Genomic DNA, 12,400 nt, shown 5'->3' with positions numbered 1-12,400 from the left:
ACTCTGGCCCAGAACAGCAGTTGGTGCAGGGGGGGAGGGGTCCCCAACTGATAACATATGCAGGAGACAAGATGGAACTGTCCCCTGGCCCTCTCTCTCTTCACTCTGGCCCAGAACAGCAGTTGGTGCTGGGGGGGAGGGGTCCCCAACTGATAACATATGCAGGAGACAAGATGGAACTGTCCCCTGGCCCCCTCTCTCTTCACTCTGGCCCAGAGCAGCAGTTGGTGCAAGGGGAGGGGTCCCCAACTGATGACATATGCAGGAGACAAGATGGAAATGTCTCCTGGCACCCTCTTTCTTCACTCTGCCCCAGAGCGGAAGTTGGTGGTCGGGGGGAGGGGTCCCCAACTGATCACATATGCAGGAGACAAGATGGAATTGTCCCCAGCCCCCTCTCTCTTCACTCTGGCACAGAGCGGAAGTTGGTGCTGGGAGGAGGGGTCCCCAACTGATGACATATGCAGGAGACAAGGTGGAACTGTCCTCTGGCCCCCTCTCTCTTCACTCTGGCCCAGAGCGGCAGTTGGTGGTCGGGGCGAGGGGTCCCCAACAGATGACATATGCAGGAGACAAGATGGAATTGTCTCCTGGCCCCCTCTCTCTTCACTCTGGCCCAGAACAGCAGTTGGTGCTGGGGGGAGAGGGGTCCCCAACTAATAACATATGCAGGAGACAAGATGGAACTGTCCCCTGGCCCCCTCTCTCTTCACTCTGGCCCGGAGCAGCAGTTGGTGCTGGGGGGAGAGGGGTCCCCAACTAATAACATATGCAGGAGACAAGATGGAACTATCCCCTGGCCCCTCTCTCTTCACTCTGGCCCAGAACAGCAGTTGGTGCTGGGGGGGAGGGGTCCCCAACTGATGACATATGCAGGGGACAAGATGGAACTGTCCCCTGGCCCCCTTTCTCTTCACTCTGGCCCAGAACAGCAGTTGGTGCTGGGCGGGAAGGGTCCCCAACTGATGACATATGCAGGGGACAAGATGGAACTGTCCCCTGGCCCCTTCTCTCTTCACTCTGGCCCAGAGCGGCAGTTGGTGCAAGGGGAGGGGTCTCCAACTGATGACATATGCAGAAGATAAGATGGAACTGTCACCCGGCCCTCTCTTTCTTCACTCTGGCCCAGAGTGACATTTGGTGTAGGGGGGAGGGGTCCCCAACTGATGACCTATGCAGGAGACAAGATGGAACTATCCCCTGACCCCCTTTCTCTTCACTCTGGCCCGGAGCAGCAGCTGGTGCAAGGGGAGAGGGGTCGCCAATTGATGACATATGCAGAAGACAAGAGGGAATTGTCTCCTGGCCTCCTCTCTCTTCACTCTGGCCCAGAGTGGCAGTTGGTGCTGGGCGGAGAGGGGTCCCCAACTGATGACATATGCAGAAGATAAGATGGAACTGTCACCCGGCCCTCTCTTTTTTCACTCTGGCCCAGAGTGACATTTGGTGTAGGGGGGAGGGGTCCCCAACTGATGACCTATGCAGGAGACAAGATGGAACTATCCCCTGACCCCCTTTCTCTTCACTCTGGCCCGGAGCAGCAGCTGGTGCAAGGGGAGAGGGGTCCCCAATTGATGACATATGCAGGAGACAAGGTGGAACTGTCTCCTGGCCCCCTCTCTCTTCACTCTGGCTCAGAGCGGAAGTTGGTGCTGGGAGGAGGGGTCCCCAACTGATGACATATGCAGGAGACAAGATGGAATTGTCTCCTGGCCCCCTCTCTCTTCACTCTGGCCCAGAACAGCAGTTGGTGCTGGGGGAGTGATCCCCAACAGATGACATATGCAGGGGACAAGATGGAACTGTCCCCTGGCCCCCTTTCTCTTCACTCTGGCCCAGAACAGCAGTTGGTGCTGGGCGGGAAGGGTCCCCAACTGATGACATATGCAGGGGACAAGATGGAACTGTCCCCTGGCCCCTTCTCTCTTCACTCTGGCCCAGAGCGGCACTTGGTGCAAGGGGAGGGGTCTCCAACTGATGACATATGCAGAAGATAAGATGGAACTGTCACCCGGCCCTCTCTTTCTTCACTCTGGCCCAGAGTGACATTTGGTGTAGGGGGGAGGGGTACCCAACTGATGACCTATGCAGGAGACAAGATGGAACTATCCCCTGACCCCCTTTCTCTTCACTCTGGCCCGGAGCAGCAGCTGGTGCAAGGGGAGAGGGGTCCCCAATTGATGACATATGCAGGAGACAAGATGGAATTGTCTCCTGGCCCCCTCTCTCTTCACTCTGACCCGGAGCGGCAGTTGGTCCTGGGGTGAGGAGTCCCCAACTGATGACATATGCAGGAGACAAGATGGAACTGTCCCTGGTCCCCTCTCTCTTCACTCTGGCCCTTACCAAACAATTTTAACTTCATTTGACATGCATAATGAAAGAAGCAAAATGAATGGTGAACTTCCAGCCTTAACAATTTAACTGTCAAGATATGTCCTGGGTCGAGTGAGGATGGTTGATAAAAATACAGTGAAAAATCGTAATGACTGGCTAATTAAGGAATAGAGATAGGAAGATGGTTCAAATAGCATTGCAAAATGGTAAAAGAAAAAGTTCAAATTTTGCACAGAATCTGTGCTGGACAGCAATTTGTCCTTGAAAGCAGCAGAGTTTTCAAAGACTTTCTTGCTCCAAGAAGAAAGCTGCAAAGCTTGCTCATCATTTCCATTGAGATTGAAATCAACAAAGAATTGCATCTCCAATAAGGATGGAGGGAGAGTCGAAAAACAGCTTCGGTCTGAAAAAGAAATAAGATTTGGATGTGCCTGAAAGGAGACTTGAGTGGCAGGGACATACCTTCAAGAAAAGGTGATAGCAATTAGTTCATAGCCCGCCTGGGCAAGCTGAAAGTGTCAGCAAGGTGATGTCCTTCAATATTAATGGTACGAAAATGCCATGAATCTATTCAAGCTGTCATGGATTCCAGAGCCCAAGACAGAGAAGCTTTGGAAAATGGTTTTGGGAAGAGTTCATCGTTTTAGCTGCCAACCCCCAATCTATTTCCTGCCTTATCTTTTTTTTTACTTTCTCCCCCCTTTCTGGATGCTCGAAGGCAGATTCTTACATTATTTACAGCACTGAATTCTGGCTCCAGCAAATCCTGACTTTGGATTTATGCCGGCATAATTGAGAGCAGAATTTGGCACTCTTTATGCAGAATAATAGGTTTAGGAATGTTTATCGCAGGCTATTGGCCTGGTTCACTGAACATTTATCATTTATTTAAAGTTCCCTGTTTTAAAATGTGGTGTTGGTGAGGGGGAAGCGGGGGAGAAGAGCTCTCCGCTACATTTTTGATAAGCAGGAAAGGCTTTGGTTGTCGCAATACAATACAGAACAAAGAAACCAAAAGCAAACCGGCTCTGAGTTTAATTTGGAACTGCGGAGAAGGATCCCCACCATTCATAATTATTACGGATAGCTTCTGCTTCACATACATCATCCATAATGTGAAGGACATTTCTCATGGATATTGTTTGTCCATATGCCTTATTGTTGTACAGTGCAGTCCCATGGACAATAGAGAACTTTAGATGAGTGGCGAGTACACGATGATATATTACATTTGGGCGACCGTGCCAAATTCAGAGCAGTACCATATAAACACAGCTAGCTAAATGATGCTCAATCACATCATTTGTTCACCTAGCCTGGTGGTCTTCCAGTTTGGGATCCTAGATGCTGAGAACTTGTAGAAGCCTTGGTTGCCATGACCCATTTTCTGGGATCTCCAGATCAACAACATCTGGGGATGCAAGCCATTGGTCTCATCCAACTTCATCCTCATTCCAGGAACTTGGCAAGGTTTTGGAAAAGATCCTTTCCTAACTCTACCTAGAGATACCAGGGATTACTTAGGCGATCCCTCGTTGTCCGAGTAGGATAGTCCTCCAAGATGTTCATTTTTCTTTTTTGGCTGCAGGGTGGTGACCCCACTGGACATGGCAGTCCAGTCAGGGGAAAGAGAGGCAGACTATGTTTAGAGCACCTTTTCTGGCCCCTTCCCCATGTGGGGTGAGCAGAGTGGGTCCTAAAAAGGGCTTCTCAGTTTTGGATACAGCTATAGAATCATAGAATCATAGAATCATAGAATCAAAGAGTTGGAAGAGACCGCATGGGCCATCCAGTCCAACCCCCTGCCAAGAAGCAGGAATATTGCATTCAAATCACCCCTGACAGATGGCCATCCAGCCTCTGCTTAAAAGCTTCCAAAGAAGGAGCCTCCACCACACTCTGGGGCAGAGAGTTCCACTGCTGAACGGCTCTCACAGTCAGGAAGTTCTTCCTCATGTTCAGATGGAATCTCCTCTCTTGTAGTTTGAAGCCATAGTTCCGCGTCCTAGTCTCCAGGGAAGCAGTAAACAAGCTTGCTCCCTCCTCCTCCCTGTGGCTTCCTCTCACATATTTATACATGGCTATCATATCTCCTCTCAGCCTTCTCTTCTTCAGGCTAAACATGCCCAGCTCCTTAAGCCGCTCCTCATAGGGCTTGTTCTCCAGACCTTTGATCATTTTAGTCACCCTCCCCTGGACACCTTTCAGCTTGTCAACATCTCTCTTGAATTGTGGTGCCCAGAATTGGACACAATATTCCAGATGTGGTCTAACCAAAGCGGAATAGAGGGGTAGCATTACTTCCTTAGATCTAGACACTATGCTCCTATTGATGCAGGCCAAAATCCCATTGGCTTTTTTTGCCGCCACATCACATTGTTGGCTCATGTTTAACTTGTTGTCAACGAGGACTCCAAGATCTTTTTCACACGTACTGCTCTTGAGCCAGGCGTCCCCCATTTTATATCTTTGATGCTCAATCACATCATTTGTTCACCTAGCCTGGTGGTCTTCCAGTTTGGGATCCTGGATGCTGAGAACTTGAAGAAGCCTTGGTCATCATGACCCATATTCTGGGAGATCCAGATCAACAACATCTGGGGATGCAAACCATTGGTCTCATCCAACATCATCCTCATTCCAGGAACTTTGCAAAGTTTTGGAAAAGATCCTTTCCTAACTCTACCTAGAGATACTAGGGATTACTTAGGCGATCCCTCATTGTCCAAGTAGGATAGTCCTCCAAGATGTTCATTGTGGTGCAGCTGGCTGAGTGTCAACTGCATTAAAATCATTCTGACCAGAAGGTCATGATTTTGAAGCCAACCCGAGTTGGAGTGGGTTTCCAACCATTGTGTAGCCTGTTGTTGACCTTTGCAACCCGAAAGACAGTTGCATCTGTCAAGTAGGAAAATAAGGTACCACCTTAAAGTGTGGGGAGGCTAAAATTAACTAATTTATGAGGCCATAAAGAAGCATTCCAGTGGGGAAGCATGTGAGGAATGCAGAGGTACTTCATCAGCGTCGCAGATGGACGATGAAAGCGACAGCTCCCCTGGCAGCCAGAAAAAGTTAAATAGCCTCTGTGTATGTCTGTATATGTTGTAAGTCAAAATTGGCATTGAATGTTTGCCATATATGTGTACACTCTAATCCGCCCTGAGTTCCCTGCGGGGTGAGAAGGGTGGAATATAAAAGCTGTAAATAAATAAATAAATAAATAAATAAAATTTTCTTTTTTGGCGGCAGGGTGGTGACTCCACTGGACATGGCAGTCCAGTCAGGGGTAAGAGAGGCAGACTATGTTTAGGGCACCTTTTCTAGCCCCTTCCCTGTGTGTGGTGAGCAGAGTGGGTCCTAAAAAGGACTGCTCAGTCTTGGATACAGCTACCGAACTATTCAACTGCTTCAGACCTTGAGGTAGAATGACTGAGTCCGTATCCTTCAGGTTGTTTAACATCTACATGAAGCCACAGGGGGAGATCATCCGGAGTTTTGGGGTGTGGTGTTATCTGTACGCAGATGATGTCCAACTCTGTTACTCCTTCCCACCTGCTACTAAGGAGGCTGTTCAGGTCCTGAATCGGTGCTTGGCCACTGTGTCTGACTGGATGAAGGCTAGCAAATTGAAATTGAATCCAGACAAGACAGAGGCACTCCTGGTCAGTCGAAAGGCCGAACAGGGCATAGGGTTACAGCCTGTGTTAGACGGGGTGACACTCCCCCTGAAGACGCAGGTTCGCAGCTTGGGAGTGATCCTGGATTCATCGTTGAGCCTGGATCCCCCGGTTTTGACAGTGACCGGGAGAGCATTTGCACAATTAAAACTTGTGCACCAGCTGCGCCTGTACCGTGGAAGTCTGACTTGGCCACAGTAGTCCACTTTTGAATGTTTTTTTTTAACTTTTTGATAATTGTATCCCTTACTATGTTCAGCCACTGAATGTGTTCCCTTTAGGTCCTCATCATTGTTTATCTTACTTGAAGAATTGTCCACTAAAAAAAACTTATTATTTTGGATGACCACCTGAAGAAGACTACATGTTGTCGAAACCGGTTGTGGTTGATGAATATTGATTTTGAAAAAGGACTGATAAACTGTGCTTGACAAACAGTGATTTTGGAAAAAAAAAGGAGGACTGATAAACTGTGTATTGCCGTGGACAAACTTTACCTAATCAAGAAACTCTGAATTAAGAGACTTGTAAAAAGGTTCACAAACTTTGTATTGTCATTGACAAATTTATTTTCGGAAGAACTTTAAAATGGCTGTGTATCTTGCTGTGAGAATTTGCTGTTTATACTACACTAGATAAATAATTTTTGGTTTAGATAACTGTATGCTGTGTAACTTGTACTGGATTCCTATACGTTGAATGTTGTGGCAATTAAGCCAAGACATAATATACCTAAGTGTTTCACTCTTGGTCTTCAGGGACCTTTTGCCTTTTGCATTTCAGGGAACCCTTGCTCTCTATTTTTGTTGTAACTAAGTTGACAGTCCACCAGGATTGGACCTGGAGAGTTATGGACCACAAATGTGGAGGGCTGACTGTTTTTTCTGTTTCTATCCAAATGCAATATCCTTTGGATAATAGATGAAGACTTCTTTGATTCTACAAACCTTTGGAACTCTTCATTTCCATGGGCTCTTTTTAGGAATTATTGCACTCATTAGGTTCTTGTGGGGTTTTTCGGGCTATAGAGCCATGTTCTAGAGGCATTTCTCCTGACGTTTCGCCTGCATCTATGGCAAGCATCCTCAGAGGTGTGAGGTCTGTTGGAATTAGGACAATGGGTTTATATATCTGTGGAATGGCTGGTCCACAGTGATCTCTGGATGCAGGTGAACTACAACTCCAAAACCAAAGGACACTGCCCACCAAACCCTTCCAGTATTTTCTGTTGGTCATGGGACCTCACACCTCTGAGACCTCACACCTCTGAGGATGCTTGCCATAGATGCAGGTGAAACGTCAGGAGAAATGCCTCTAGAACATGGCCATATAGCCCGAAAAAACCCACAAGAACCTAGTGATTCCAGCCATGAAAGCCTTCGACAATACATTATTGCACTCATTGAGCCTGACCTCAGCTATGACCTTTATCTCAGCCATATTGTTTTATGAAGCTGTTTATGACTGTGTTATGTTTTATTATTTTTATTTGTTTGATTTTAATTGTGTATACTTTGGGCTTGTCCCTTTGTCTCTTGTCGCCCTGAGTCCCCTAGGAGAGATGGTGGCAGGGTATAAAAATAATTATTATTAAGTTATTATTATGCAAAGCAGGTACATCTATATAAATAAAAATGTAATGTTCGTTTGTGGTATTCACAGAACTCAAAAACCAGTGGGCAATTGGCACCAAATTAGGACACGATACACCTAACAACCCAATGTATGTCCTTCACTCAAAAAAAATTGATTTTGTCATTTGGGAGTTGTAGTTGCTGGGATTTATAGTTAACCTACAATCAAAAAGTATTCTGAACCCCACCAACGATGGAAATGAACCAAACATGTCACAGTTCTCCCATGACCAACAGAAAATACTGGAAGGGTTTGGTGGGCAGTGTCCTTTGGTTTTGGAGTTGTAGTTCACCTGCATCCCGAGATAACTGTGGACTCAAACAATGATGGATCTGGACCAAACTCTACACGAATACTCAATATGCCCAAATGTGAACACTGGTGGAGTTTGGGGAAGATAGAATCTTGACATTTGGGAGTTGTAGTTGCTGGGATTTATAGTTCACCTAGAATTACAGAGCATTCTGAACCCTACCAATGATGGAATTGGGCCAAATCTCCCACAAAGAACCCCCATGAGGGCCACAGCAACGTGTGGCAGGGAATGGCTAGTGCTTTATAAATATATTAAATTAGTTAGAGGTGTGTGAAATGGCTGAAATCTGATTAGTAATTCATTTTGGAAATTTGGATGGCCCCCATTTTGATTCATAAAGATTTGAAGGGGTCCCGTTCCAGTTCATAATCTGAATCTCCGAAGTTTCGTAATTGCTTCATTAAGATTTGTTCCATTAGTGGTAATGGGAAAAATTTCAAGGCTCGCTTCTCTGTCATTTTTATGGCTGTCAGGATGAACCTTGGCACATTTGTAGGCAACATTTATGACTTTAAGCCTGCCAAGTTTCAGAACATTTAGGTCATCTCATCCACTGATTTTTAGGAAATGTTTAATGTTTTCACAAATATAACTACAAGAGCTATCTCTTTGAGTTTCTGCACAATTAGATAACATAAGCAGGGCATCAATCCTGCAAAGTTTCAGAATGATAATTAAATAAGAATAATAGAAGAGAAGACTGACCTTGAGTAGACCCAACAGTGGACATGATCTTCACTGCACGACAGCTCCAAGAAAAATGCAGGGAGCAAAATCAACCTCTGTACATGGCATTCATTGACCTTGCAAAGGCGTTCGACACAGTGAATTGCAGCGCTCTCTGGACCATCCTCCAAAAAATCGGGTGCCCAAACAAATTTGTGAACATCCTGCGGCTCCTCCATGATGACATGATGGCAACAGTCCTGGACAGCAGTGGCTCCCAAAGTGACCCATTTAAGGTGGAATCAGGGGTCAAACAGGGATGTGTTATTGCCCCAACCTTATTTTCCATCTTCATTGTTATGATACTTCATCTTGTTGATGGGAAGCTTCTTGCCAGAGTGGAAATCATCTATTGGACAGATGGCAAGCTGTTTAACCTCAGCAGACTGAAAGCCAAAACCAAGGTTACAACAACATTTGTTATAGAACCCCAGTATGCTGATGACAATGTCGTCTGTGCGCATTCAGAAGAAGACCTGCAAGCCATTCTAAACACCTTTGCAGAAGCATATGAGAAGCTCAGCCTGTCATTGAACATCGAGAAAACCAAAATGCTCTTCCAGCAGTCACCAGCCAATCCCTCTCCAATGCCAGAAATACAGCTTAATGGTGTAACGTCATAAAATGTGGACCATCTCCGCTCCCTTGGCAGCCACCTCTCCACAAAAGTCAACATCGACACTGACATTCAACACCGCCTGAGCTCTGTGAGCACAGCTTTTTCCAAATGAAGCAGAGAGTGTTTGAGGACTGGGACATCCGCAGGGAGACCAAGGTGCTTGTTTATAATGCTATTGTCCTTCCAACACTGCTATACGCCTGCAAAACGTGGAGTGTCTACAGACATCACATGCAACTCCTGGAACGATTCCATCAGTGCTGCCTCTGAAAAATCCTGCAAATCTCATGGGAATCTCATGGGAAGTAGAGCAACTGGACAAACATCAGCATGCTGGAAGAAGCAAAGACCACCAGCATTGAAGCGATGCTCCTCTGCCATCAACTCCGCTGGACTGGACACGTTGTCCGGATGCCCGACCACCATCTCCCAAAGCAGTTGCTCTACTCCGAACTCAAGAATGGAAAACGGAATGTTGGTGGGCAGGAAAAGAGATTGAAAGATGGGCTCAAAGCCAACCTTAAAAACTCTGGCATAGACACTGAGAACTGGGAAGCCCTGGCCCTTGAGCACTCCAGTTGGAGGTCAGCTGTGACCAGCAGTGCTGCAGAATTTGAAGAGGCACGAATGGAAGGTGAAAGAGAGAAACGTGCCAAGAGGAAGGCGCGTGAAGCCAACCCTGACCGGGACTGCCTTATACTTGGAAACCGATGTCCTCACTGCGGGAGAACATACGGATCAAGAATACGGATCAACCACAGCCACCTACGGACTCACCACCAGGATACTACACTTGGAGGACCATCATCCTCAGACTACGAGGGAACACCTAATGAATGAATGAATGAAAAAAAAGTGTAATCCAGCCTTGAATGGGAGTCAAACAAATCTTCTAATTCTTATTCAAGACCAAACTCTAATCCCAACTTTGGCTTTATCCCCATCCATGGTCAAGATACATACAAGTTCTTCATTTTTGGAAGTTATATGAAGCAAACTACAAAATTATTTCTGTTTTTTTTTTAATGATGGCAATGCTGTTCAGAATATTCAGTGCATATGTTTGATATATAACACAACCCTAAGTTCTAGAGCCATTTCCTCGGCTCATTCAAGTGCACTGTCTTTGGATGACAATCAGAAGCTTCAGATGTCAAGCTGCGGGAGAGACTTTCCAAGCAAAGACATCTGGCTTGTTTGCAAATTCCTTGGGCACTTGCATTGGCAGCTCAGATTTGCCTCCGGGTCATTAATGTGGATAGCTTGCTAATGGGCTGCCAGGTCTGTTTTATTCCCCAAGCACCATTTTGAATTCATGCTGGACTCCAAAGAGTCCATGCATTTTAATTTGTCTGTGAAGCAAGGTCTTGCATAGAATCCCCAATGGGACTTTGGCATCATGCCTTCTGTTTATGTTTTCACTTTGACTCCCTCTTCCATTTATTTAAAAGTACATTTTCATTTCTGCAGAATGGCTTTTCCAAGGCGGGCGACTGCTAAATCAGAGGTAAACCTGGAGAGATGCTTTTCAAGCAGATTGCACAAGAGGTAAAACAATTAATCTTGAAACCAAGAAATACATTGCACGGGTCTTGCATCAACTGCAGTGGCTGCTACTTTGTTCCTTAGAATAATTCAAAATACTGGTTCTCACCTATGAGAACCAGACATAATTTAAGGCTTTTCAATATGGGTTTGAAGTTAAGAGGCTGTCAAGTAAGTTGACACCCAATTCTACTATTCTTTTCCACCTCAATCCAAGACTCTAGAAGAGGCATGGGCATACTTTCTAAATTGGGGAATGCATGGTGGGCTGAAGTGGGGTGGGTGGGCCAGGAGGGAGGGGCTTTCCTCCCCTTCTTCTTCTATTTCGGAGGAAAAAAGTAAAGGAAAGACAGGAAACCTACAACAACCCAGTGATTCCGGCCATGAAAGCCTTCGACAATACATTGAACATCTCTACGGGGAGAAACTGTTCCAAGACACATGGACTTCCAACAGACCTCACTACCTCTGAGGATGCTTGCCATAGATGCAGGCGAAACGTCAGGAGAAAAATTGCCTCCAGAACATGGCCATATAGCCCGGAAAAACCTACAACAACCCAAAGACAGGAAACGTTTGGATCCTAAAAGGGTTAGCCTTGATCAGGATGAGATGGTGGAGTGGAGAGAGAAAGAGTATTATTTATTTATTTATTTATTTATTTACTGCACTTGTAGACCGCCGTTCTCAGCCCTAGGGCGACTCACGGCGGTGTACAACATATAAAAACAAATTACAATATAGGCAATATCATAAACAGCAATAACAACATCACTATTAATAATACAATTACACTAAATCATTCGCGACGTCTCATCATAGAATCACAATCCAATCTCGTTATCCATGTTCCATTCCAATTGTCATTGCCAATTGTTGTAGCACTTAGTCAAACTCCTTCTCAAACAACCACGTCTTTAGTCTCTTGCGGAATGTCATAAGGGAGGGCACCTGTCTGATGTCTACAGGGAGGGTGTTCCACAGCCGGGGGGCCACCACCGAGAAGGCCCTATCCCTCGTCCCCGCCAGGCGTGCCTGCGAGGCAGGTGGGATCGAGAGAAGGGGGTCCCCAGATGATCTCAAAGTCCTCGTGGGCTCATAGGCCGAGATGCGGTCAGACAGGTATTTTTGAAACTCCATCCTGATATAGAATCCTAGAATCCTAGAGTTGGGAGAGACCCCTAAGAGCCATCCAATCCCATCCCTGCCATGCAAAAAGGCACAATCAAAGCACTCCCAATAGACAGCCTCTGCAGAAAAGCCTCCAGAGAAGGAGACCCCACCACACTCTGAGGCAGCCTATGCCACTCTCCAGGAAGCTCTTCTTAATCTTTTCAGTTGAATCTCTTTCCCTGTCATTTGAACCCAATGCTCCTTTGTGCCCTGGTCTCTAGAGCACCAGAAAGTCAGTTTTTCCCTTCCCTTCTTAATGGGACATCCTTTTAAATCTTGAAAGATGGTTCTCATGTTCCCTCTCTACCTTCTCTTCTCCCAGGTAAACATCCCCCAGGAGGAGGGAGGGAGAGAAGAAAGAGAGAAGGAAGG

The sequence above is a fragment of the Anolis sagrei genome, chromosome 8 (genome assembly GCF_037176765.1).
Source record: "Anolis sagrei isolate rAnoSag1 chromosome 8, rAnoSag1.mat, whole genome shotgun sequence".
Classification (NCBI taxonomy): domain Eukaryota; kingdom Metazoa; phylum Chordata; class Lepidosauria; order Squamata; family Dactyloidae; genus Anolis; species Anolis sagrei.
This window is presented reverse-complemented; position numbering follows the sequence as displayed.